At 40.8% G+C, this 25,695-nt stretch overlaps 1 long non-coding RNA gene across 1 annotated transcript; it reads left to right on the plus strand.

Annotated features, from left to right (window-relative positions):
• The first annotated feature begins 850 nt into the window (after positions 1 to 850).
• Positions 851 to 23,323, plus strand: LOC122649906. The gene is made up of 5 exons (XR_006331342.1): positions 851 to 944; positions 4,768 to 4,770; positions 13,254 to 13,259; positions 13,455 to 13,458; positions 23,312 to 23,323. It is a non-coding gene; the product is annotated as an uncharacterized LOC122649906 (long non-coding RNA).
• The last annotated feature ends 2,372 nt before the right edge of the window (positions 23,324 to 25,695 follow it).

Here is a 25,695-nt window from a genome sequence, read left to right on the forward strand (position 1 = left end):
ATTAATTAGCATACAAAAAAAAAGGGTGCATCAGTGCATGAGGCTTCCGCCACTGCCGGGAGGGTCATAATGTACGCAATCTTATTTGGCATACAAAAAAAAAAAAGGCATGCCAGTGCACGAGGCTTCTGCCACTACGGTGAAGGTCATAATGTACACAGACTTACCCCCACTTCGCAGAGAGGCTGTTGCCCAACTCCAACCCCCGATGACCCCTAGGTCGCAGTGGAGCAACCTTACTGTTGCGACGAAGTCATTCGGTATATAAAATACCACCTTAAACAAAACCTAATCCTAATCTATTAATACTCATGTATTGCTTATAGTATCTCTAAGAGGGTTTTGAGATGGGTAAGGAGGCCTTTGGGGTTGGGGATTTTGATCAATAATATCAATTTTATTGCAAAGAAAATGAGAAGAAAGGGTTTTCCACAAAGCTTTGGCTTGATCCTTGGCATCCTGTTGGAATCTTGATTCTTTAATTTGGGTCTGACAGGTTTGCTCATGGGTAGAGTATTACATGTGATGGTAGTTGGCACTCTAGTCATGAGCTCCAAGTATGTACTTTTCTATGTTATATAGTCTTTAGTATTGTTTAATAAATTTCAGACTTACCAAGAGAAATAAATTATTAAATTAGAGTAAAATTTACAATTTACTGTTTGGAGCAAAAATGGTGCTACTAGAACCCCTATTCTTTGCTCATAATATTGCACTCCACCTTTGACACATGGAAACCAAGCAAAAAAGAAAAAAAAAGAGCTCTACCCAAAGAAATTATTAATATGATATCTAAAAAGAATAGTTAAAGGCAATAAAGGAAAAGAAAATGTTGAAAGCTAGGTTTTACCTTTGTTCCAGGAAAACTTATTGAGTACAAGGTCAGATTGATTATTTCGTATCAAGAATGGTCCCAACTCCTGAGCAGCACCATAAGCAACCGGGTCTTGCATTCCCATCTCATGTCATTTTCAAAAGCCCACTTCTTTTTATTAATTTCAACTATGAAAGAGAAATAACTGATAATTTTCTACACCCAAAAAAAAAAAAATTGAATTAATTGATAATTTGTCTACCCCTATACCTCAGTTAGAAGCCTTTTTATCTACCTTTGCCTCATTTGTTATGTGGGTTAATAATTTGATTATTTGATGACTATATGAAAGGTGCAATTTTTTTTGTATTGGGTTTTCTCTTTGGATTTTTAATAATCATGTCTTTTAAACATAGTTGAAGATTCCAACAATTTTTCAAAACATCATTTTGATATACGGTTATGTCAGATTGGATTGATAGTCTATGTGAATGATGATATGGATAACATGTTCACAAAATTCAAATACGAACAAATTAATATTATGATATGTTAGAAAAACCAAAACAAAAATAAAAAAGGTTCATCCCTACCATTAAGTATTTTATTTTAATTTCCAAAAAGTATTTTTAGATTATGAAGATTTAAATTAATTTTTATCATTATCTAATTTTAAACATATTATTAAATAATAAAAAATCTAAGGGTTAATGTACTCATACCATTCTTCAAAAGGCCCCTATAACTTCCTTTATTTTAAGTGTTTGAAAGGATCAACACTCACTATTTGGTGGATCCCATCTAAGAAATTAAATAAAAAACAAGAAGCCTTAACGTGTTTTTTCTTTTTTTGTCGTTTTTAAGGGGGGGGGGGTTGTTAAGGGTTCTATTTACCTCCAAGTAAAAACTGCATAAAAGGTAAATTATTAGGTAAAATCAGCATAAAGCTATAAACTATTACTTTTCCAACTATTTTGCACCACTTACTTTAAATGGCAACTATGAAAACACTTCATTCCAATCTCTGGACCTTCCATGTAAACGCAGAGATTTGGGTCCTCTGTAGCGCGATACAGCGTGTAGCATAAGGGCACGTAGCCCAACACATAAGTGGGTTGGTGGACTGCATGCTTGTGTGCTGCAGACCGTTGGATGATGTGCTACACACTGTGCCGCGCTACAAAGAAACCCCACCCGTAAACGCTGGACCCTAAAAACTTTACTCATCCATAAATATAAAGTTGAGACACTTTCAAATCAAACAAGAAGGTAACCCACGACTGGCCAACTGAAAAATCAATCTTCTATTCATGAAACTCACTTTTCTTGTGTTTTGCATAAAAATAAATCTATCAACTTCAGAACCACCCAACATAGCCTCCTCAGCAATAAATAGAACAGAAAATTAGGAGGAGAAGTTTGGATTGGAAGAAAGCTCTGCCCTTGTTTAAGATATGAACCTTATTTTCTTAGGTTTTTGATGATAAAGCCAAACAAGCTAAGCTGGAAAGCGAAACAAAAAGTAACATGCATGGATTTCAGACATGTGAAATGGTGGATCCCATACTCCCATGCATCTTTTGAGTGGTAAGGCCACCCTTGTGATTGCCATTTCTTTGGTTGGTTGTCTACCCAAACAGACAAATTGGAGAAAAAGTCTTCAACAACCGACAGAGGTGGATAAGCTTTTCCCACCTCATTTTCTTTTCGGAAAGTGATCCTTTCCCTCTCTTTTTTTTCCAATTTTTTCCTTTTGTCTTATCGAAAATTTAAATTTTCAAATGGACCCAATTGATATTTCATGGAAAGATGATACTTTTAAGGCTATCTTCTTGAAATAAACATATACATCTTTGAAAACAAAAAAGATTAGATATTGAAGATAATTAGTAAATTTAGATTTGGTAAGAATTTTTTTTATCCTAAAAAAAGAGTTGGTAAGAATTTTGGATATCAAGGGGTTTTGTTCTTGCAAGTTTTAGAAACGTACAAAGTAAATAGAAGAAAAATATAATTTAATTTAAAAAAGGGAGAAAAGACATACATAAAAAACTTTTCTAGCTAGAAATTAAAGAAATAAAATAATAATAACAATAATAAAAGTGCGGACCTCGGCACAATGGTAAGGTTGCTCTTGATAAAATTATGTACATTATGACCCTCCCTAAACCCAAAAATAGCAAATAATAATGATCATAAGAGGGCAAATCAATATAAAACATTATTATTATTAAGGAAAGAGAACGCCATCAGATCATGCAACGCGTACCACCCCTACACCTTGACACAAGGGCACGCAAAATGACTACTACATCCTTTGGAACCCCAGAAATGACCAGTGGTGTGGCGGTCATTTTGCACACCCTTGTGTCAGGGAGTAGAGACGACGTGTCGGGTGCAACTAAGTGGCGTTCATTCTCCCTTATTATTATTATCATTAGAATTTATTACTCAGACCTTTCTTGTACTATGCCTTAATTATAGTCTGCACCTCTTGATTCACAACAATTACACTTATCCCTATTCTGTGTGATTAAATTACTCAAACCACCCCCAAGATTTTACCCTATTTTCAATCTCATCTCCTGTATTTTCAACAATTACAGGAAAGTGATTGATAGTTAAGGGAAGGGAATGTAATTGTTATAAATTTAGGGGTATTGATTGTAATCAAAGCATAATATAAGGGAGATCTAAATAATTTATCATAAAAAAAAAGGGTAAAGTACACGTACCCCCTAGAATGCACCCAATATTCCTCGTACCCCCCTAAGCGGCTCAATATTCCATGTACCACCCTTCAATATTTCACGTACCAACCCTGCTTTACACCCCAAATGCCATTTAAGTCCACAACAAGTGTTAAATGCTAAAAAATGATCAAACTACTCTTTCTTCTATCTTTTCTAAAATTTGAAAAGACCTAATTGCCCTGACCTATTTGCTAAAATTTGAAAAGACCAAAATGCCCTCATCTTCTCCAAACATCATCTTAATACCACCACCACCACCACCACCACTACCACCACCACCACCACCACCGCCATCACCAACCACCATTAACACCATCACCACCGTGAAGCAATGGAATCCAGTGTTTTCTTTCGATTTGTTCGTCTTCACGAACTTTGAAACTTTTCTTTTCCTGATCGATGTGATTGTGATTGTGGTGGGGCTTCACCACCGAGAAGCCCACCTCCCTGAGTTTGCTTTCCACTCTTGGTGTTCACCCACTCGTCATCGAATTAGAAGAAGCCGAATTGGGAGCACTCGCTACTCACGATAGTCAGGGTGATGGTGAAGGAAGATCAGGGGTTATGCCTCTGTCTACACCTTCTTCATCTACACCGGCTGTGTTCATAGGAGGGAAGAGGTTGGGAGGATTAGAGAGTATGCCGGCGCTTCATCTCAGTGGACAACTGGTGCCTTTGCTTCGAGACGTTGGTGCTCTCTGGATGTGATATATGCTCTGTGTGTATGTGTGTATCTTCTTCTCCATCAACAAATGCTCGCATCAAATCCCTAATCTGTATTTAAATGTCGAATTCTAGTTTATATTGAACATATCTGTGCCTGTTTTTTTCTTCTTCTTCTTCTTCTTAATTTTGGGATAAATGTCAAATAGCATCCGAAGTTGAAACAGATCATAGGAAAATTGATCATCTTTGTAGCTTGTTCGTGGGGGTTGGGATTGAATCGATGCACAGATGTAAATAGAAGATCGATGAAGAAAGAAGGTAAATTTACCACAAATTTTTTTTTTTTTCAGTTTCAGAAATTCTGTATTTCACACCAATGTCGACAATTCGTTTGGGAACTGGTTGGTAGTGGAGGTTAAATAATACCAAATCCAGAACTCAAGAAAGGAATTTCGAAAGGAATAACAGGAGTATTAAGTGGAGGAGAAGTAATTAAGAGTGGGGATTAACAACAACAATGAAAGGGAGCCACAGTGAGTAGATATGAGAGTGCGCAGAGGGCAGAGAGTGAGTCAGTGCGAGGGTTTAAAGATAGAGAAATATGAGATTGGAGACAGATACGGAGGTGACACTTCACGGTGGTGATGGTATTAATGGTGGGTGGCGGCGGTGGTGGTGGTGATGGTGGTATTAAGATGTTGTTTGGAGAAGATGAGAGTATTTTGGTCTTTTCAAAATTTAACAAATAGGTTAGGGCAATTAGGTCTTTTCAAAATTTAGAAAAAATAGAAGAAAGGATAATTTGGTAATTTTTTAGCATTTAATACCTGGTGTAGACTTAAATGGCATTTGGGGTGTAAGGCAGGGGTGGTACGTGGAATATTGAGGAGTAGTACGTGGAATATTGAGCCGCTTAAGGGGATACGAGAAATATTGGGTGCATTCTAAGAGGGTACGTGTACTTTACCCCAAAAAAGAAGAACAATACTAGAAGGAATGCAGTTTCACCTTATCTAACCCACCCCCTTGTTGTGAGTCTTGTGACTTCTTCACTTTCTTTGTTTGGATATGGGGTTAACCATTTTGCCAGCAAATACTTTATAAGGAGAAAAAAAAATACAAAAAAAAAGAACTAAAGCGGGTGGCCAATTACCTAGATAGAGCCTAGAGGACCATAGAGGGTCCTCCAGATGTTTTTCATATAATAAATGAAGTGAGGCTTTTTTTGGTAATGAATAAATGAAGTGAGGCGCAAATGGCCATTGCCCCCCCCCCCCCCCCAACTACTTTACAGAAAAAAGAGGAAAGGAAAGGGAGAGGGAGAGATACCTTGATCTGTCGCTTCTTCCAACACTACATTTTCATAAAAGACACTTCTACCCCTAGAAGTGCTAACGTAGACCACATTCTTTGATAGAAAAATTAGGGGGATATTTTCTAGGTGGAACACAGAGGTCACGCCGCGCATGCCAGCCAATGAGAGCACACGTGATGACACAAAAGGAGGCGGAATTTCCGCCATATCTATGAGAGGCATGGCGAACATTCCGGCCCCTGTTGTGCGTGGGCGTGACCTGTGCTTCTCACCCAGAAAACATTCTCCTGAAAAACTATTTCCTATTTTCTATTTTTCTATTTCTAAAATCTTTTTTTTTCCTTACACACATATGGTACTTGAACATTTAGTGTATTTTTTTTTTTTTTATAAAAAATATATTGATCGATGAATAAAACATGATCAATACATCAAGACTTAAATTTACTAGGAGAACCGACTAGCCCAGTTGGTTTAAGGAATTGGAATCGGATCGGCCGGTTAGATGGTCGATTTGTATTGGCATCAATAGAGGTCGATCTCATATCAATGGATCAATACGGACCAAGGGATAAGATTAATGTAAAAAAAAAAAAAAAATCCAATTTTAAGAAATACAAAGATAAATTCGTCCAATTTTAGCAAAAAATATTTCACACATTAATACCACTTCTCATCACTTATTTAGATTTGTTAATATACTAATACAAATTTACATAAAAATATACTGTAACATGAAGCCTTGAAAATACACTAAAATTCAAGCTTGTGAAAAATAATTAAAGAGAATGGAATAATAAATAATTAATAATTCAACAAAAAATATCATTACATTAAATATGAGAGAAAGAATTCCACTTGGTTGCCCCCGGCACGCCGTCCCTGCGCCTAACAAAGGGGTGTGTGAAATGACCGCCACACTCCTGGTCATATCTGGGGTTAAGGGGAAGTGACGATCATTTCACACGCCTTGGTGTCAATATGCAGCTAATAATGCAAACCATGCTTTACCAGAAAAAAAAAAAATGCAAACCATGCCATATCTAACCAATGTGACTCAAATAAATGGAATCTCCACGTTCACTTTCCCCATGTAGCCATGAAAGGAACACTTTTTCTGATAAGAATAAAAGATTAACCCCTTATAACTAGGTAAAATAAATTTTCCGTGAGAAAAGAAAAGAAAAGAAAAAGAGTGATAATATTTAATGGCTTCTGTTCTTGTTGATCAAACGGTTAGAATTATCTAATCTTTTTACTGATCAAACGGCTAAGATTTACCGCTTGTGGCCAATCGGATACCATATTGAACAAACTCATCGAATTACGTTTTTTGTTTTTGAAATTCGAAGGTTCAAAATTTCGGGAAAAAAAATTTAATCGTCAAAGTTAACGGAGATCACGTAAACTACATCTATCATTGTTTTGTAACATTAGTGACGGCGAAGTTTGGTTCTGCCGTCAAAGATAACGGAGAGAAACCAGCAACTCTTCCGAAGCAGTAACCGTTATCAAGACGGAGAAAAAAGCACTTCAATTCACTTCTCTTCTCCATTTTTAGTGGAAGAGAACAATTCTGATTCTGCTTCAAACAATGAAATTCCATTTTCTCGGAAAGAATAAGATATTTAAAAGAAAAGGAAAAACATTTCAAGATGAAATAAGATTCAACAACAGAGAGAGAGAGAGAGAGAGAGAGAGAGAGAGAGAGAGAGAGAGAGAGAGAGAGAGAGAGAGAGAGGCTGACCTCCATTGAGCCAGAGCACTAGAGGCTTTTCTGCAACTCCTTCTTCAGCTTCGAAGAACCAATAGAACAGAGCTTTCTCATCTTGTGGTCGGACATTGACATATCCGGCGAAATGACTGAAATTCACCGGCGATTGTCTGGGTAAACCCTTCACTCTATCTGCTTCTTGTTGCTGCAAATCTTAGCCGGCATTCTCTCCCTCACCTTGAATTACTACTACTCCAACCGTCGATAAAACCAACAAACCACAAACCAGATACCGGAATTTCCAAATCCCACATCCCTTCATCATTACCAACACACACACTCTCTTTCTCTCTCTCACGGCGATAGACAAGTCTGGTTAGAGTCATTATATACGACAAACCGAAAAACAGAAAAGTGTGAAACTGGGGGAAAAGTGAATTTGTAAAAAGAAATTGTTTTATATTTTTTTTAGTAGTTTGGGATATGATATGATGCTACATTGCTGCCACTACTATAATGCGTTAACTAATATCCGTTGTATAGTCTTGTTGCCCCCCCAACCCCCCAAAAAAAAGGGTTTTTTATAATTACCACCCCAAAATCTTTATTATCTACTATTATCCCTCAAAAAACTTTCAAACAACTATTACCCCCCACTGATGCATACTAACCACTAACTGATCCCCACCGTTACATTTCCGTAACGGTGGGGGTTAGTTGTGACAGTGTGCCCTTGTCACAAATTTTTTAAGACCAAAATGCCCTTTTGGGGTGGTAATTGTAAAAAAAACCCCATCCCATCAATTCACCCAAAAAAAAAAAAAAAAAGGACCACCAACCCCACCACCGCCGCCATCACCACCACCACCACCTCCTCCTCTTTCTTCTTTGTCAGAACACCATTGCCACAACCCCATCCTCTGTTTTTTCTCACCAACCCCCTTTGCTTTTTTATTTTGCCCTTCATTTCTTGATCCTTCAAGAAGCCCAGAAATGCAAGAAAGCCAAAATGAAAAATCTTCCCTTCCACTCGCCTCCACTGCCACTTCCACCACCACCACCATCGTCATCCCGAGGTGGAAAGAAACCCAAAAATCCCTTACTTTGTTTCTGAAACTTATTTCTCTTCAGTTTTTCACTCGGAAAGAAACACAAAAATCCCTTTCCCCATTTGCCCTCAATTTCTGATGGAAGCTTTCTTGTTTGTTTTCACCTTCTATTTGCAGCTCCTTGCACTTCTTAATCTTACTGGGGTTTTTGCTTTTCTGTCGTCATCTATTTTGAATGGTTTTGTGTCCTACACCTTTAAATTGTCATCAAGCTCTGGCGATTTTTCCTTGCCTTGAATGGAAGCATTGGTGATTTTTCCTTGCCTTGAAAAGCTAGGGCACAAGAGAAAGCTTCCAGATGAAGCTGGGAATAAAAAAATAGGGAGCAAGGCTGAACTGGTTGAAGAAAGATGTGCGCCTGTTAATCTCTCCTTTAATAATTTTTTCTTCCATTCATCTTAATTGCTCTTCATTTTTCTATTTTCCTTGTTTGTTACTGCCGACATTCTGTTCTGGGTGGTACCTGCAACTAACCAGATCTAAACCAAACTCTAACAGTCCTTTTCTGTTCTTCCTGAAATTTGGAGCGAAGATTGTACGCTTTTGGGTGATTCATGCCTTGGTATTTTTATTCTCAGATTTCTCCTCTACGGAGTTACTGACCTTCAATTGAAGCCTTACCTGTAACTTCCGCCAGGTTCAGTTATAGAATTTTTCTTTTTCTATTTTTCTGATCTGTTGGCCTGTTGTTGATTGTTCCTAAAAGATTTTTTAGTGCATAATCTTCCCCTACAATTTTGGGTGGTCATTGCGCCACCCCTCCTCCTCCTTCTTCTCCTTCTTCTTCTTCTTCTTCTTCTTCCTCTGCAACCCCAAACCTTACTTGAGCAATGACATTAGAAGAGTTTCCAATATAGATCATACAAGATCTCTTCAACCAGCTCCCTTTGATCTTGAAATCACAAACTTCCTCTTTCGTATTAGTCGCCAAGAACACATCCAGTTCTATCATAAATTGAAACAAAGAAGATTTCTTTACACTAAATAACAGATCTTTCGATTTCCAGCTATCTCCCCTGAACACTTCCCATCTCCAATGTGCACTCAATATCTGAAAAAAAAACAAAAAGGGTTGAAACTTTAGAAATCCAATTCCAGATCATTACATTGTTACAGTTTAAAGAAACTTTCATTGCTGAACCTTTTTTCGTATAGAGAGCAGGGGATTGCCATTGGAGTCAACAAGAACACGACAGCCACGAAAACTCAAGTGCTTAACCTTGACTTCGAAGAGAATATTGCCATTAACCTCGTCAGCGACAAAAAAATTGTCTTTCCCAGGGGACAAAACTTTCCTCAAATGGTTTGGGGTTGCAGTGGAGGAAGAAGAAGAAGGAGAAGGAGGAGGAGGTACGGTGATGGGGTGGGTTTTTTTGTTTTTACAATTACCACCCCAAAAGGGCATTTTGGTCCTAAAAAATCCATGACAAGGGCACACTGTCACGACTAACCCCCACCGTTACAGAAATGTAACGGTGGGGGTTAGTTAGTGATTAGTATGCATCAGTGGGGGGGGGGGGGGTAACAGTTGTTTGAAAGATTTTGGGGGGGGGGATAATAGTAGATAGTAAAGATTTTGGGGTGGTAATTGTAAAAAACCCAAAAAAAAAAAACAAAAGAGGGGTGGTAGTTCTTTTTGTCATGGTGAAGTGAGAACTTTTAGAGTTTTAGTCTACTTTTGATTCTCTTTTTAAGGTAACGGAAAAATTGGATTTTGATAAGAATTTGAAAGTGACTTTATCATTATGCTATGCGGAGAGAAATAAGTGCACTGTATGTCTATGTGCGGTAAACTAGGGGGTTACATCAATAGAGGCACAGGATGGGGTATCATACAAGAGGGGCAAGGATCATTTTCAAAGTGGGGAAGAGATAGACAACGGTAGGTATAGTAGCTTACAATACACTACCATCGTGCCAACTTTTCCCTTATGTTATTATCAAAATATGTTATTGTCTTATACATTTTTTTAAATATACATGTCAAATGACAAGACTTACCCTCATTGGAAAAATATGTTATTGTTACAAGAAGATTTTTCCCAAAAAAGAGAATCCGATTAGGTACACACTGAACATATTTATTCGTTTTGCTGCTAGGAATGCCCCCTCTGCACTCTAAATGGCATAGTGAAACAAGTGTCGAGTACTATCCAAATTGTAGCATGGACATACATGCAACAAAGCTAATCTCACATAAAGATGGATGAGTCTATTTTATATGGGAAAAACTTCCCCACAACGTCATAGTGTAGTTTCCTTTTCACATGAATTTTTTCTGAATGTTTTCTCTCGCAAATTCTGAATATATTGGCCTCATGTGGATAATACCTTTTGAAGACAATCATTGGCATGTCGTGCAAATTCCTCCCCACGCTAGTGGCTTGGAGAACCCTCTCTCATTTTATATTTAGGGGATTGGAGCGTCTTTCGATCATGAACCCCTACTGTCACTCCATTAAAAAATCATCACATAGGTTGTGTAGAAACCAAACTTGGGGAATATGTTGTTCACATTATCATTTATACCAAGTAAAAAAATCTGATCATTCTAATAACCCTTTGTAGTTAGAGATGTTGAAACAGAAGTTTAAAAAGTTTATCAAGCAATTAATTTCGAGAAGAACATTTGAAAACTCAACAGGGAAACCCATCCAATATCCATGTGACTTAGATTTGGTCTATTGATCAGTACAAAGCCTTACAACTAAGTAACAAAGTTGTTACCATCTGTGATGGCTATGTTGATGCAGATTTTGTCATATCTAGCTGGATTACAATCATGTTTTCCAATTCCAAATTTCATTTGGTCTCTTTGAGTTGTGGTGTTTTAGGGGATTTTTTGCATCAAAGGCCCGAGGTGTCTTGCGGGGTTTGCTCCATTTCTTGGAAGAAGGAATCCATCATATAAAAGTCTGGACAGATAGCACAAACCTTTTTGCATAGCTCTTAATGTCACTTGAAGGGATGGTTGTTTCATTTATTTGATCTTCTCTTGTATATTCAAGATTGTTGTAGTTACCTTGACAAATCATCAATCCACGTTCCTAAAAAATACAGATATGATGCAAAGGCTTATGAGTCAAGACATGATGGAAGCATTTTTCTTTGTACTAAAATTAGGGAAAATGACTATGTCCGGGAGTGTAGCTCTTGTGCCAGCAGAGTTAGTCCCCCATGAAATGACCACCTAACTTCCATGAAAAGCAGAAATCTCACCCCTTTTGATGCTTCTATGTGCGCTCTCATTAGCCTCCATGCTAGCGCAAGAGCCACATTCACAGTAAAAAAAAAAAAACTCTCTCCCGCAAAATTAATAGCATTTGTGAACGCTTCGTAGATGGTTGTCATGAGAAGTTGCTCATCTTAGTTGACCAAATATTTGCAACATAGAAATTCTATTGACCAAATATTTGCAGCATAGAAATTCTATTGGTAGTTGATTAAATTTTGTGGACAAGTTTCCCACATCAAATATAGCAATATGATAACTTTTGACCTTCATAATGGAGAGATGTAAATGTTGTTGAAACTAAACTTTGAGAGTTTGTTAACTAACAATTAAAATTCAAGACCAAAGCTGAATATAGGACTCGATTTTCATAAGAGAATTTTTCTTATGTTTTTTGGATCATTGATTAACATATGATCAATACGCCAAAAGCTGTAGAGATGATGAAACATGTAAAGTTAGGCCCTTTAACCTATCCTATACCAGGTTGACCCAATATAGTGTCAATCACCAAATTAGGCACCACCGTGCTTCCACAACCACCATCCTAAGTGGCTCCACCATGTATTAAGGTTTAGTAGCCTTTTCCTATTAAGGTTTAGTAGCCTTTTCCTAGCAGATCCAATCTGCTCTAGTTAGTCTTTGTTGATAGTTCTCACTCTACTCCATGTAACCCTCTCTCCTAAATAGTTATTTTTATGACACAAACCTTTGACATGGTGGTCAAATCTGATACTAAGCATTAGATATGTTACCAATGTCACACCCCAAACCACCCCCCTAGGAGGATTGGGTAGGTGACCCGAATTGCGTAACGGCAATCCGTCAAATCCCACGGATCTAGAAGCAGTGCTTACGATCATGGAACCATATCTACATCTTAACCATAAGTAAGATCAGAGTAATGCAGGACGTCTACAATTCAAAAGTAAATGGAAGCATAGCAATACTAGAAATGATGATAATATATACATATAAAGTCTTGTTTGATACATCTCCCGGGCACACATAACCCACAACAAAGAAACAAAAGCTGATAAGTACATACGAAAATATATACAGGGCGAGCATTCTCAGCCCCAAAAAGAAAAACAAAAGTAAAAGCTACACGACCAAGTCAGAACGGGGATAACTTCAGAAAACCCAAAAGGAGTCCCCAGTCAAAACATCACATGCATGCTTCAATGGTTTTCATCCGCAATGACCACCAAGAACGTACACAGAATTGGTATGACCACCGTCGGGGTCCACACCAACATCATCATAACAACCAAAACTCTACTCCTCGAGATAGCCCGCCATGCCACAACGGCATCCACCTACAGGATCATCTAAGAAGAACATTGCATAACAGAGTGTGAGCCCCACTGAGCTCGTGAGCAAATAGCATCAATCATGCATGCACTTGCAATCACAATTCATAAGTTATATGATTCTACATGATATGCAAGTCCAGATTTTATTGTTAGCCACCTATCATTACAACTAAGTTAGATCTGTGCCACTACAATCCCCAATACATGTATCCCTGGTGCGGGCTTCTAACCCCTTCCCGCGATACACCCATTGAGTTGTTGGAGAAGACTGGTCAGCCCCCGCATTCGTTCACCAGGGTCAACCCGACCAGGCCTCTGTGATTAACCTGAGGAGACAACCGTTCTTCTCTCATTTTCTTTTCTGGCTTATAGCCCATATGCACCATTCCGGTGTTCTTTTATTTCTTTTTTTTTTTTTTTCACTCCCTGATAATTTCCCCACAGGTATCCAACACCTTAACCTCTGTTGGCAAGGGTTCGTGGCAAGGGTGATGAAACTCTAGCCCCATGTCTACATGGCATCGTATGAGTCAAGCGGTGTCAACCGTACCCCATAATACGGGCTACCACTGGCCCCATTTCCAAGCCGAGTACGACATCTAATCTAACAATCACAATCATCATATAGAATTCACAGTGTTGATCAACAACAGTTACTATGCAGTGATTTGAGTAACTTGAATTATAAGTATATAACACAACAACCATGATTCAATTATTAATGGCTGGCATCAGATCATGATTACATTTGCACATACGATAGTATCATTCACTCACCAGTACTTGGCTCTAGGTACTCAATCACAAATTCAGTTCCAGTAGTTGTCTGGTTGTTGTCCCCTAGCACAGGATCAAGCCCTAGATGTAAATCAAAAGTTGCCATGTTAAGTTATCAGTCTGTCATTAGAAGTCCTAGGGTTACCCTAATCTTACTGGGTTGACCCGGGGTTCAATTGGCTCACTCTTGGAATCACTAAGCCTTACACCGGGCCCTAGGTGCATGGTCCAGCGCATGGGCCAGTGTTTGTGGTACAGGGGCAAAATGGTCATTGTCAATGTCAGCATCTGCCTTTAGGTCAGAACATAATCATAGTGCTGTCCACAGCATGTCTGTGCTATAGGACCAAGCACAGCAGTGATTCAATCACCAGCGGGGCCCACTAGGGTTCTAAATCATTTCCAAATAAGGATAGATGTGAGGAAGGGCTTTTTGGTAATTTCTAGCCTTCCCACAGTGTCCAGGGGGTATGTGGGTGAAATCCCCCAGGTCTGTCCATCATTCCAGCCAAATTCCCTTCACTCGGCGTTGGCTCTGGGCAATGTCTGCATCGCCCAGTGCCTATAGAATCGATATAGGCTGAGTTTCCAAGGCTGGGCTTGCATGGTTGGGCTCACACCTGATCCTCTGCATGTTTAGGGATTTAGGTAGCCCCAGTGATGGTCTACATCATGGTCTAGAGGATTTTTCCATCAGGCTCACTATCAGGTTGACTGTGGTTGCCCAAGCAACCTAGATGAATAGTGCTCAGGGTTTTGGTTGGGCTTGGATTTCAGTTCCAGCCTTGTACAGAGCTGAAATCACCTGAAACAAGAGGTCTCAAGGCTGCATCCAACAAGGGTTAGGGCTGTGCAGCCTTGGCCAACATCCAGGGTTCCAAAACACTGACTAATGGGGCCATCTGGCAGTGCAGGTGGGCACAGCCAGGTTTCGACCATGGCAACAACATAAGTAAATCCTGATTTTTGATGAAATGCTCAGATCCACCATGCACAAGGTCTGCATGGCTGATCTGGACCAAGACTGGGCAAACCCTAGCTAGTCTGGGCTGCCCAGGGAGCAAAACACAGTGAAAACAAGAGAGGGATAAGGAGTAGCAGCATATGGGAGTATTTTATACCTGCACAAGGCTGGGAGAACTCGGATCCAAGCTGGTTGCAGGGCTGCAGCAGGTCCTCCTCCCTTCTTCTTCCTTCTTCCCTCTTCTTCTCCTTCTCTTTCTCTCCTTTTTTTCCTCTCTTCCTCTCCTTCGGATTCAGCAGAGAACAAGAGCTCTAAATGAGCTTAGGTCATGCCTATTTATAGGCCCAAGACCACAAAGGTTTGTTTGGCCAAAAGTCCCTCTTTTAAAAATCAATTTTTAAACTGATTATGACTAGTTCTGGGTTCTCTGGTGGGGTCCACACTGAACCAGGGGTATGAGGTGGTCCCTCAGACTCCCCTCTATCAGTGGAGGGTGCCCATAGTCATGTTGGGTGGTCCCCCCATTTATAATAATTAAAAATGTGCAAAAACAGCCACTGGGCGATGTCTCTGGGCCTTGCTGCATCACCCAGTGCCATCACAGAGAATTCTAATAACTGAATTCAAAGGGGATCAGCACAGGGGTTTGACCCTAGGTCAGGGTATTGTCCCCACATGCCCATTAGGGGTTTTTACATGATTTTTTAGAGGTGGGTCCCACCATTATAGGGAGGAGAGAGATTACCTGGGATTCAAACCATACATCAGGCTATGAGTTGTGCAAGAGCAGGGGTCCACTATCCATCTTCTCACAGGTATAAAAGAGGACATGCACAGAGTTTCTTCATTGATCCATGTCACTGGAGTGACGCTCCACAGTGATCCTGGTTGCCTGACCAGGGGTTCTTGTCCTTGAACCAAAATTCCAACTTGTCAGGGGGAGGGTTTGACATTTCTCCCCACCTTACAAAAATTTCGTCCTCAAAATTTGCTTACCTAGCAATCCAAAGAGTTGAGGATACTTCTCCTTCATTTCTTCTTCACGTTCCCAATAAGCTTCTTCCACTGGGTTGTCTCCCCATCGAACTTTCACAAAAGCGAAGGTGCGGTTTCAGAGGTTATGCTCCTTTCTGTCCAATATCTCCGTGGGGTGCTCTTCATAAGTCATATCCATGTCCAACTGTTCAGGTTCAGCTAATAATACATGCGTCGGATTGTTTAAGTACTTTCGTAGCATTGACACATGAAAAACATCGTGGATGCCTGACAAAGATGGTGGTAGAGCCAGTTGGTATGCTACGGGTCCAACTTTATTTAGAATTTCATATGGACTAATGAACCTTGGGCTCAACTTGCCTTTCTTGATGAAGCGCAGCAGTCCTTTGGTTGGAGATACTCGAAGGAATACTTTTTCTTCGATCTCAAATTCAATATCCTTCCTTCGATTATCCGCATAACTCTTTTGTCTAGATTGGGCTGCCTTGATCTTCTCTCTTATGACACCCACCTTGTCGCATGTCGCTTGAATCATTTCGGGTCCTAGATATTTCCTCTCTCCAACTTCATCCCAATAGAGCAAAGTTTGGCACTTCCTGCCATAGAGTGCTTCGAACGGTGCCATGCCAATGGTGGAGTGGTAGCTATTATTGTATGCAAATTCCACCAAAGGTATGCGGGCATCCCAACTGTCATTCATTTCCAAAACACAGGCTCGGAGCATATCTTCTAAGGTTTGAATAGTTCTTTCTGATTGTCCATCCGTCTGCGGATGGAAAGCTGTACTAGGATTCAATTGAGATCCCAATGCCTTTTGTAAACTTCTCCAAAACCTTGAAGTAAATCAAGGATCTCTATCAGACACAATACTGACGGGCACGCCATGTAAACGAACTATGTTCTCAATGTATATCTGGGCAAGCTTCTCCATCGGATAACTTATCTTAATCGGTATGAAGTGAGCTGCCTTTGTCAGTCCATCTACGATCACCCAAATTACATTCATGCCCTTCCTGGTGTTGGGCAGATTTGTCATGAAATCCATAGTGATTCTTTCCCATTTCCACTCAGGTATGGGAAGTGGTTGCAAGAGTCCATACGGTTGGTGTCTTTCCGCCTTTATTTGTTGACAGGTAAGGCAATTGGACACGTAGATTGCTATGGTTTGCTTCATCCCAATCCACCAGTAATATTTCTTTAAGTCCTTGTACATCTTTGTAGTTTCGGGGTGGATAGTATAGGGTGAGCTGTGCGCCTCTTTGAGAATTCGGTCTTGGACATCATAGTCATCTGGCACTCATAATCTCTCCCGAAACTTCAATGCACCATCTTGGGCAAGGAAAAATCTGGGTCCTTATGGACACCTTGTTGAATCTCCCAAATTATTTTGGCCAGCTCGGGATCCAATGGTTGTTTCCCAATTATTTCTTCTTGTATCGACGGCTGCAGATCCATTGCTACTAATTGCATAGCTGCTTCTTCGATCACGAGCTCCAAATCAAATTTTTGAGCTTCTTCTATTAATTGCTCACTTATGACCAAAGATGTGAGGGACGCAGTCTGAGATTTTTTGCTTAATGCATCCGCCACAACATTGGCTTTACCAGAGTGGTACTGGATTTCATAGTCATAATCCTTTACCAATTCCAGCCACCGCCTCTGTCTCATGTTCAATTCCTTTTGGGTGAAGAAATACTTCAGGCTTTTGTGATCACTGAAGATTTCACTCTTTTCACCGTATAGGTAATGTCGCCAAATTTTCAACGCAAAGACTACCGCCGTCAACTCCAAATCATGAGTGGGGTAATTCTTCTCCTGTTCCTTCAGCTGCCTGGAGGCATATGCGACTACTTTAACTCTCTGCATCAGGACGCCACCTAAGCCTGTTCTAGATGCATCCATATATACCACCATTCCTCTGGTTCCATCCGGAATGGTCAAAACTGGAGCTGTTACTAATCGGTTCTTCAATTCTTGAAAACTCTCCTCGCATGTCTCATTCTATTCAAACTTAGCACCCTTCCTCGTGAGTTTTATCATAGGCGCCAAGACACGCGAGAAATTCTCAATGAATCGGCGGTAATAACTAGCCAATCCTAAGAAACTTCGGATTTCGATGGCATTTTTTGGAGTCTCCCACTCGAGAACCGCTTTCACCTTACCAGGGTCTACTTTGATGCCATCTTTGGTGATGATATACCCCGGGAATCCAATTTGGTGAAGCCAAAATTCACATTTACTGAACTTCACAAAGAGTTGGTGTTCCCGCAACCGCTGCAACATGAAAGTAAGGTGCCGCGCGTGCTCTTCTTCATTCTTAGAGTACACCAAGATGTCATCAATAAATACTATGATGAATTTATCCAGTACGTCATGAAAAAATCTATTCATCATATCCATGAATGCTGTCGGGGCGTTGGTTAATCCGAACGACAACACTAAAAATTCATAATGTCCGTATCGAGTTCGGAACGTCGTTTTATGAATGTCACCACTTTTGATCTTCAGTTGATGGTATCCTGACCTAAGATCAATCTTAGAGAAAACTCTTGCTCCCTGTAGCTGATCAAATAGGTCATCGATACGCGGTAACGGATATCGATTCTCGATTGTCAACTTATTCAACTCGCGGTAGTCGATACACAACCGCATGCTTCCATCCTTCTTCTTTACGAACAACACAGGTGCTCCCCAGGGTGATACACTGGGTTATATAAATCCCTTCTTCAACAGATCTTGGAGTTGAACCTGTAACTCTTTCAGCTCTATTGGCGCCATCCGGTATGGTGCCTTGGATACCGGTGCTGCACCAGGAATCAGATCAATTGCGAACTCTACATCGCGGTCCGGCGGCAACTGAGTCAGATCTTCTAGAAATACATTAGGAAGTTCTCTGACCATGTGGAGTTCCTTCAAGGGTTTTATCTTCGCCTCCATGTCTATCACAATGGCAAAAAAGCCTTGGCATCCTTCTTCTAATAACTTCCGCACCTGGAGTGCGGATAATGTTATCCTTCTAGATTTTCCCCTTGACTCACTTTGATAGGTGAAGTCCGACCCATCTTCCAATTTAAATTTTATCTTTTTCTCCGCACATAAGACGTTTGCACTATAGGCGGATAGCCAGTCCATGCCTAGTATTACGTCAAAATCATTTATATCCATCTTTATTAACCGTGCGGCTAGTTTCTTCCCACAGATTTCAATCTGATAGGGGTCGTAGACCTCCTTCAAACTCACGACACTCCCTGTCGGCGTGCTGACTACTAACTCATGCCCAATATCTTTGGTTGTTCCTTCATCTTACTCGCAAAGGTTGAGGAGATGAAAGAGTGGGTTGCGCCTGAGTCGAATAATACCCGTGCGGGTATGGTTGAGACATTCAGGGTACCTAGGGTGCTTAGGTAATTTAGGTTATATGAAGTAAGCCAATCATTCCCTATAGTCAAGTAGTGTTCAGCAACATACCTGTCAATATGTTAGGATTCGCCTCAACTTCTTCATTTGTCAAAGCATGCACCTTTCCTTGCATCCGATTGTCCCGTGATTGAAAAGGCCTAGTGTAGGGCTGGTTCTGCAGATTGTTGCCATATCCACGCGATCTACAATCTCTGGCCATATGTCCTTCCTTGTTGCATAGATAACACTTATAGGGTGGAGCAGCAGGTGTTGAGGCTTTGCTTGCTTGACTCATTGTTGGTTGAGCTGGCGAAGCTACTGTCGTCGCTTGACTCGTAGTAGGTTGAGCAGGTCAACTGAATGTGGGGCGAAAAGGGGTCTGTCCGGCAATGGGCCTACGGTATAGAGTCGAAGTAGGGCTTGAACTTGTTCCTCGATAAACTTTATTCGGCCATCCAAAAGTTTGAAAATTATTTGGCCTTTTGTTCAAACCAGGCGACATCACAGTCTTTTCCTTAAACCTATCCTTCATTGTCTTCGCCTTATCAACCATTTGGGCATAATCCCGAATGTCCATAATTGACAAAACGGACCCGATCTCGGTTTTGAGTCCCTTCTTAAATTTCTTGGCCTTACTAACTTCCCCTTTTAGGTGCTCCTGAGCAAAATGGAACAGATCTTCAAATCGTTGTTGATAGTCTAGTACCGACTTAGTTCCTTGCACCAGTGCAATAAATTCTACTTCTTTTCTGTCCTTAAAGCTCTCAAGGAAGTAGTTCTTGAAGAAAATCTCTTTGAATTGTGCCCACGTGGGATTTGGGTGAGCAGCTTCCAAATTAGGCCTGGTCGCCTTCCACCAAGCTTCAGCTTCATTCTGCAACTGATAACCCGCACAAATAATCTTTTGTGCATCCGTGCACTCAAGTACTTCAAATGCCTTTTCTAGGGCACTGATCCACCATTCTGGCTGCATGGCCTCAGAGGTTATTTTTAAAAAATGTAGGCGATTGGAGTTTTTTGAATCGCTCCATCACCTTGGCAGTGGAATTTTCCGCTAAGTGCTGAGGTACCGGTGGTGGAAATAGCACTGGTCGATTGGGTGGTGGTGGTGGTGCAGCGCGTTCATGCATCATAGTTGCAAACTGTGTAGACATCTGACCAAGCAACTCTTGTTGTTGTTGCATGGTTTGCATCATCGTGGTCATGAACGCAGTCACGTCGCCGGCTGCCACACTTGGCTCAGGTGCTGCTGCAGTAGCTTGTGCAGCCGCTGGTGCCTCTGATGAAGCAGCCGATGCCTTAGAGTTTTGAGCCTCAATCCCATTGGGCAGCTCCACCTCCAGTACAACTCTAGGTTGTTTACCTTTTCGACCTCCACGAGAACTTCTAGTGTTGACCATTGTTGCTTCTTTGAAAAGAGGAGCGAGTTCAATATTCCAATTCATCTATATAGATCAACAGTTGTTTCCTAGCTAGCAGATACTAACCCAGTCCACAGTTCCAACGAGTATCATGAGTCATGCCAGTAAGGTGGATTGTTAGATTTATTGTCTTGGTTTGTTAGATAATGTGTTTCATTGATTGCTTGTGTTTTTCTGTCTTATACATTTTATGTGTCAATATGCTATGCATGGCACTAATGAGAGATTTCAAATTTTTAATAACAACTTTTAATTAATTACCTGGTCTAGCAAGCAGACATCTCCAGCTTCTTCCTGGTCTCGAACTCTATTGCCAGTAGAAGTTCTATGTCAGCTATTACCTCTCCAGCTAGACTCAGAAAATGTTCTCGATCCTCGGGTCCACTAATGGTTGCGATAGCCAAGTAAAAGTCCAGTCGATTCTCAGTCCCGGGGTAACACTAACCATATCCGTCTCAGTCTCTCTCGTAAATGTCTAATATCAAGCATGATGCTGGGGTCACCAGCCTCAGTCAACTAACTGGTCTTGTCACATAAAATAGCTCTAGGCATCAGGGCATACTTAATTAAAAGAATTAAGTACACGACTACTAAAACTTAAATAATCAAAGATCAATGAAACAATTCTTGGGTTGGCTCGAGGTACCTTAGCGTCTAGGGGTTTCGATTGACTAGGAGCCCTATTAGGTCCTATTCTCAGCTATCCTAGGCCTAGGTTTGGATGAGATCTACGCTTCCCATATGTACTACATACGCATTACAGCATACCTATGCAACTATGTCTGGTTTGCACAGCAACAGTCCAGTCAGTTCATACATTACAATAGGCAAGCGTATAACAATTTAGTAGTACACACCATAAGCTGTACTTATACATACAAGTATACTCACAAATAGGAAGTACACTATTTATTTATTTTAACCTAACCATATAGATTTTTTCTAATCCCAATGTGTTGCATTTGTAAGATTTTCACTCTCTTGAACTCATGAAATCTAAGTTCTTAGGTCATTAATTATTTATTATTATATTTTATTAATATAATATTATTATTATTTAGTAATAATAATAAAAAAAATTTCCAGTCCTTGGTTTTATGTCCTATGGGGTTATTATGCCCAAAACTAGGGTCCTTATGTGCAAATACTGCAATTCTGCAAATTTACCATCACTGGGCGATGTATCTGGGCGTTGCCACATTGCCCAGTGCCATCGCCCAGAGAATCGGGCGCAGGGTTTTTAAATCCGAGAATGGCCCACTTTGACTCCAATCTCATCTAACCTCTTCTAAACACTTAGGGAATAGTCTTGGAGGGTAGTAGGGCCTATTTCGCACAAATTCTTCGCAAACCCCCATAATTTGCGCGAGCTTACACGTGTCTCGGTAAGTTTCTTCTTCACATTTACCTCTTTGATTACTTACTTTATTAAATCAGCTCCTAGATTAGGTTTTCTCTTTTCCTTGTCCTAACCTAACCACTTTTGTTATATTTTGTTTTCACTTCTTGTAGAAAATGTCTACAAGCCGCCGTACCACTCAAAAATCGGTAGCCCAAAAGAGGCTACGGGTCAAATCCGAGGAGTCTTCTTATTCTTCGATTCCACCATCATCTTCTAGGGAGGATTCATCTTCCGAGGAGCCAGATTTCGATCACCATCTTTTCTCCAGGTATGAGCACGCCAAGGAATGGAGAAATTTTGCTTCTGTAAAGATAGTAAATGGTCGGGTGGTACGCGTAGAAGACTTCCACCAATATGGCCTCTTCGCCAAGTTCAATGCCCTAGGCTGGGAATCGATGTTATCCCCTATCGAGCCTTGTTATCCCAACCTGGTTTGGTATTTCTATTGTAACTTGATGCCCTCCGGGGCACAAGATTTCACACTTCTGAGTAGGGTAAAGGGAGTGGATATCAGATTGACCACTAACCTATTGGCAGAGATTCTGGGTTTGCCTGACACCGGTGAGAGGGTTTACTATCAGCCCCGTATGGACATTTTTGATATGTTCTCTTTGGAAACTAGGAGGACTGTAATCAGGGCTTTGACAGGTTCAGGGGACACTCCCAAATCTGAGACTGTCTACAAGCCTAGTGCTAGGGTGATCAGTAGGTGTGTAACCTACAATATTTACCCTAAGGGTGGAAACAAGGGCAACATTTCTATGATGCTGGCGTATATCACTTACTGCCTCTTGGGGGCTGGTCAGGGGGGTCCAATCATCAACCTCCCTTATTTATTGCTTCAGGTGATGCTTTATCACACCCGAAACCCAGCCGATGGGAACCTTCCTTATGGGAAGTTCCTTACCTTGGTCTTCAGATATTTTGGGATTCCATTGGAGGACGAGTTCATTGACAGGGTCCGATCCAGACCTATAGTTAAGACTTCTATCTTGAAGATGAAGGTACCTGGGGAAAATCCAGTAGTGGATGAGGAGTAGGTGATGGCTGAGGATATGCAGCAGGGTGAGGGGCAGGGTGGTGATGCACAGGGTGAGGGTCAGATTGGAGAGGAGCAGGGAGACATTGGAGTAGACACTCAGGGCATGTACATAGAGGAGCAGGGGTTAGGTCCAGGTGATCTCGAGGGATTTGACACTCAGTTTATAGATTTACCCTCTTACGAGACGACCGGTGCCACTAGCTCACAGATTCCCGGTCCTTCAGAGTGGTCTCACATGATGGCACATTTCCATAGCCTCGACACTCAGCTCTCCAGCTTAGCGACTAGGGTGGATCAGGGCTTCACTTCCTTAGAGACGAGGGTGGGGTCTGTAGAATAGTGTCTAGATTTCTGGGACAGATTCTACAGAGTTGACTCTCGCCAGACTCAGCCTCCACTGAGCGACTTGCCTCCTATAGAGTAGTTCCTATAGTACCGGACTTTCGTGCTACATGGTTTTGACTACTGTTATTTTCTTTATGCTTATGTACTTTTTCTTTATTTGTCCTCAGTTTATGTACTTGTTGAATTGCAGTTATGCAATCAAACTTTTGTAACTATTACTGAGTTAATGAAATTTTTGCATTTTTACTTAATTGCATCTATCTCCCCTGTGGTTTTTAATTCTTGCATGTTTTATTGTTTAAAGCTTATTAGTCCTAGTCTGCAACCCATAATCATAAGAAGAGCCTCACGCTCTGATAACAAGCTCTGGCACACCCCAAACCACCCCCTAGGAGGATTGGGTAGGTGACCCGAATTGCGTAATGACAATCTGCCAAATCCCACTGATCTAGAAGCAGTGCTTATGATCATGGAACCATATCCACATCTTAACCATAAGTAAGATCAGAGTAATGCAAGACGTCTACAATTCAAAAGTAAATGGAAGCATAGCGATACGGGAAATGATGATAATATATACATATAAAATCTTGTTTGATACATCTCCCGGGCACACACAACCTACAACAAAGAAACAAAAGCTGATAAGTACATACGAAAATATACACAGGGCGAGCATTCTTTGCCCCAAAAAGAAAAACAAACGTAAAAGCTACACGACCAAGTCAGAATGGGGATAACTCCAGAAAACCCAAAAGGAGTCCCCAGTCAAAACATCACATGCATGCTTCAATGGTCTTCATCAGCAATGACCACCGAGAACGTATGTAGAATCGGTATGACCACTATCGGGGCCCACACCAACATCATCATAACAACCAAAACTCTCCTCCTCGAGATAGCCCGCCATGCCACAGCGGCATCCACCTGCAGGATCATCTAAGAAGAACATTGCATAACAGAGTGTGAGGCCCACTGAGCTCGTGAGCAAATAACATCAATCATGTATGCACTTGCAATCACAATTCACAAGTTATATGATTCTACATGATATGCAAGTCCAGATTTTATTGTTAGCCACCTGTCATTACAACTAAGTCGGGTCTGTGCCACTACAATCCTCAATACATGTATCCCTGGTGCGGGCTTCTAACCCCTTCCCGCGATACACCCATTGAGTTATCGAAGAAGACTGGTCAGCCCCCGCATTCGTTCACCAAGGTCGACCCGACCAGCCCTCTGTGATTAACCTGAGGAGACAACCGTTCTTCCCTCAGTTTCTTTTCTGGCTTATAGCCCATATGTACCATTCTGGTGTTCTTTTATTCTTTTTTTTTTTTTCACTCCCTGATAATTGCCCCACAGGTATCCAACACCTTAACCCCTATTGGCAAGGGTTCGTGGCACGGGTGATGAAACTCTAGCCCCATGTCTACATGGCATCATATGAGTCAAGCGGTGTCAATCGTACCCCATAATATGGGCTACCACAGGCCCCATTTCTAAGCTGAGTACAACATCTAATCTAACAATCACAATCATCATATAGAATTCATAGTGTTGATCAACAACAGTTACTATGCAGTGATTTGAGTAACTTGAATTATAAGTAAATAACACAACAACCATGATTCAATTATTAATGGCCGGCATCAGATCATGATTACATTTGCACATACGATAGTATCATTCACTCACTAGTACTTTTACCCTGCTAGAGCTGCATAGCCCTCATGCATCAATCTACCAGCTGCTACAGGGAACAACTATGAACTCAAGACCTACTTCATTAGTATTCTACCCCACTTCCATAGAATGGCTAATGAGGATGCCTATCTTTTCCTTAGGGAATTTGAGGAGGTCTGTGTTCTAATTAAGGTTCAAAATTTAACTGATGATATAATTAGGCTGAGGTTTATAAACTTTGCCCTGAAGGACCAGGCCAAGAAGTGGCTCTATGGACTGCCAACTAATTCCATTAATACATGAGATGAGTTCACCATTATCTTCTTGAGAAAAATTTTCCCTCTTCACAAGACCAATAAGCTCAAGAGTGACATCCTCCAGTTCAGGTAGAAACTGCATGAGTCCTTTTCTAAGTTCATGGAGAGATTCAAAGACCTCCTTTTAGAATGCCCTCACCATAATATTAATTTGTGTCAGCTTTGTCAAATTATTTATGAGGGCATAGACTTTCCGACCTAGCAGCTTTTAGAATCTATGTGTCCTGCAGGCTTTACCTCTTTTTCTGATGAGAATGAGGCCTGGATATTCTTGACCAACTTGGCTGAAAAGACTAGGGAGTGGGAATCTTTCTAAGAGGCTGAAAGGACCACTAAGGGGTATCTCATTGAGGGTGTTCCAGCTAAAGAGGCCAAACTTGACAGCCTCATCAAAAGGTTGGAGTCCCTAATGCCTAAAGAGCCTATG

This window comes from Telopea speciosissima, chromosome 2, assembly GCF_018873765.1.
Source record: "Telopea speciosissima isolate NSW1024214 ecotype Mountain lineage chromosome 2, Tspe_v1, whole genome shotgun sequence".
Taxonomy (NCBI): domain Eukaryota; kingdom Viridiplantae; phylum Streptophyta; class Magnoliopsida; order Proteales; family Proteaceae; genus Telopea; species Telopea speciosissima.